General features: G+C 43.8%; 1 protein-coding gene across 4 annotated transcripts in view; it reads right to left on the bottom strand.

The window, feature by feature from the left end:
* filip1l (filamin A interacting protein 1-like) overlaps positions 1-503 on the bottom strand; it is a 92,123-nt gene extending 91,620 nt beyond the window's left edge. For 3 of the 4 annotated variants that reach the window (XM_080422327.1, XM_080422328.1, XM_080422329.1), the window contains exon 1: positions 141-503. The gene's annotated coding sequence lies outside the window, so the exon portion shown is untranslated. The remainder of the gene's footprint in view (positions 1-140) is intronic. The other variant, XM_080422330.1, reaches the window with a different exon arrangement.
* Between the last annotated feature and the right edge of the window lie 2,776 nt (positions 504-3,279).

Below are 3,279 nucleotides of genomic sequence, written 5' to 3' on the forward strand. Positions count from 1 at the left end.
TACTGTACATGTATGTATGTATGTATGCATGCATGCATGCATATATACAGTACATACATGTATACATACATACATAGTTCATATACATAATTACATACATACATAGACATATAACATATAACTGAGTGCTAGGGTCTCACCTCTCACAGCTCAAAGCCGCTTCCGCTCCTGAGCTGCTGCTGTTGCCTGCCTCTGCAATGCCACTGACAAAAACAGACGTTATCCTGAACCAGTGAATCCACCGTCTCCCCTCGTCTTCTCTGCCTTCTCTCTTCCTCTTCCCTCCTGCCTCCGGCAAGAGTACCCCTCCCTTCTTTATGTTTTCCTCTCTCAATCTCTCTCAATCTCTCTCAATCTCTCTCTCTCTCCCTCTATCTACAGTATCTCTCTCTCTCTCTCTCTCTGTGTCGTGCGTCCTCAGCTGACCTCTGCTTAAAATCCAGGTGGACCGGTAGAACAGAGGGGAGAGAAATGAAGTGAAGTGTAAGGCCGTCTCCTGGCCGGTGAGACAGACAGAAGGAGTGTGTGTGGGTGTGTGTGTGTGTGTGTGTGTGTGTGTGAGAGAGAGAGAGAGAGAGGGGGGGGTTGGAGAGGGGAGGAGGGGGAGGGAGACAGGACCTGCCATGCAGATATCACCCCTGTCGCCGCTAAATTTAAACCAGCCTCCCTCTGACACCTTTAGCCATTGCTCCCTCCCTCCCTCTCTCTGTCCCTCTCACACACATACACACACACACACACAACATGCTGTGACTGTGCCATATGGCACTTATCAGGGGACTGAGCCTATGGGAGACTGCAGCTATCCCTGGAGGGGGTGGGGTCAGGGAGAACAGGTACATGTTGCCTGTTGGCAGACAAATAGCTTTGTTTTATTTTATGTTTGTGAATTTACACTTGGGCACAATCTGCAGTTCTTCTTTCACATGATCTGAGCTGTGTGTGTGTGTGTGTGTGTGTGTGTGTGTGTGTGTGTGTGTGTGTGTGTGTGTGTGTGTGTGTGTGTGTGTGTGTGTGTGTGTGTGTGTGTGTGTGTGTGTGTTTGACAGAGGTCAGAAGCCATAATAGAATTATTGGCCTTGCATGAGTTTTATATGGCTTGCTGAGCATTGTGTTGAAATAAAGTGCTTTCATGTGTGAGATGTGAGATAGCTGTCCATTCAAGGTCTACATTTCAATCACACTGGGAGTATTTTCATTGTGCTCTGGGGCAGAGTCAATAATGTAATTGTGGCTGCCTACACGTGTGTGTGTGTGTGTGTGTGTGTGTGTGTGTGTGTGTGTGTGTGTGTGTGTGTGTGTGTGTGTGTGTGTGTGTGTGTGTGTGTGTGTGTGTGTGTGTGTGTGTGTGTGTGTGTGTGTGACTTCCATTGCATCAAGCCTCGGAGTCCTCCAGCTGTCATGTCTCCTCTCCATGGCACTGTTGTAAATCTTGCAAATAGATGATGGAATGGAATGGTGTATATATATATACTATGTATATATGTGTGTGTGTGTGTGTGTGTGTGTGTGTATATATAATTTTGGCAATGTTAGCTTTAGCATTATGCGGATAATAAGTAATGGACATTATGAGTTTGTTCATAAATCTATATTTTCTCAAGGGACTATTTTTGGCTACACTTTTCAAATCAATCCTCATTTTAAATTGCATTAAAATGCAATCATAACGCAACTTTTACAACCACTCTAGTGTGCTTAGTTACCTATGTCAAGCAAGTTTCTGCAAGCAACAGAATCCAATGGCGTCCTCAAATATCAAACAAACCACAGCATGTTTTGGAAAATGGTCGGCTGTAATGTCAAGCATATTACACGATTTTAATGGACTAAACATGCCAGACCACCGGTATGATCCCTTTAAAAAATTAGAACAAGCCTGGTACTCATTGCCTGCCCTGTGTGGGGTTTCACAGCACGCCCAGGGAGTGGAACTAGCAACCTTCCTGTCACAACAAGCACGGCTCCTGATTTGGGGTTCTCGGTGTCAGCAGATTAGGTTTCTGCTCCGTCAGAGGTGAGTGACAAATTAACACCTTTTCATGCTGAGTCACTAGAATACCTACTAGAACTGCCTGTCTATTGCTTCCATGCGATACAAAAAAAAAATCAAAAACCCTTGAAATAGCCCGCAAAAGGAAATGTGAGGTGTACAGTATTTGTGTACAGAAGTAATACTTGGCTCGATTTTCCATTTCCTGAAAGGTGAATGGTTTTGGATGTACATAAAATGTATTATGTACACTGACAAAAGTACATCTTGTGCTTTTAACCCATTAAGACCTAAGGCCGATTCTACAAATGTCCTCTAAATCCTAACAGTTTTCTGAAAAAACATATGTTTCTATATCAGTGGTTCTCAAACTTTTTCATGTCAAGGACCCCCAAAATGATATGTATTTGGCTGTCGACCCCCATCATTGTCCAGTCCCCTCACATTATACATACATGTTATATTGTCAGAAGCTGGGTCCCACGGTGTAACTGTACCCTGACCAGTATCATCACACAAGCCTCAAATATTTAACCTCACTGACAGGACCAGGCACGATGCATCGTAAAGCGCAAGGCTAGAATTTTCCACCTAGGATCGTCTACCTCTCATCACCAGCAGATGGCTGTGTGGGGGTTCTATGGGACCATAATGATATTCATAATAATTTACAGAAGTACAAAAGAAAATATCGAGCATCGGGTTAGTTCAGGCAGGCACGGAAGTAAAGCTGGTCCCACGCTCATTCACCATCCATTCACATACACCATGTAATAACTATGTGTATGTGTTGCTTGGGGGGGGGCAAATGCATGAAACATTTTCTTATGTCATTAAAGGACCACTTCACCAACTTCACATTGGTCCTCACAAATGCAAATTATTTTGATGGTACGATTTCTGTCTATTCGCTCTGTGTCTCAGAGGAGTGTTGTAGACATTTCATGGACATCATTGGTAGGCAGGTTTGGTAATTTCAGACCAGATGAATTTGTTTTATTGATCCAATAAGAATGGCTTCTATTTCAGCATGCTAACTTTCTAGGAAGAGAATGGCTGCAGTCTCTATTTATTAGCTTGGAATCCCCATCGATGATGTCATTGTTAGGCAGGTTTCTGAACTGTCCACAGCCCACCAACGAGACACAGTGTGTAGACGGAAATTGTGTACATATTACGTAAGCTACTTCACATGGTAGCAGGCCTGGAATTTCATTAGGGGCAAAGCCACTTGACCTTTGGTGTTATAAATTGTTTGAGGGCACAAAGGCCAAATGCCAGGGCAG

This window comes from Gymnoscopelus braueri (assembly GCF_963280865.1).
Source record: "Gymnoscopelus braueri genome assembly, chromosome: 24".
NCBI classification, from domain to species: domain Eukaryota; kingdom Metazoa; phylum Chordata; class Actinopteri; order Myctophiformes; family Myctophidae; genus Gymnoscopelus; species Gymnoscopelus braueri.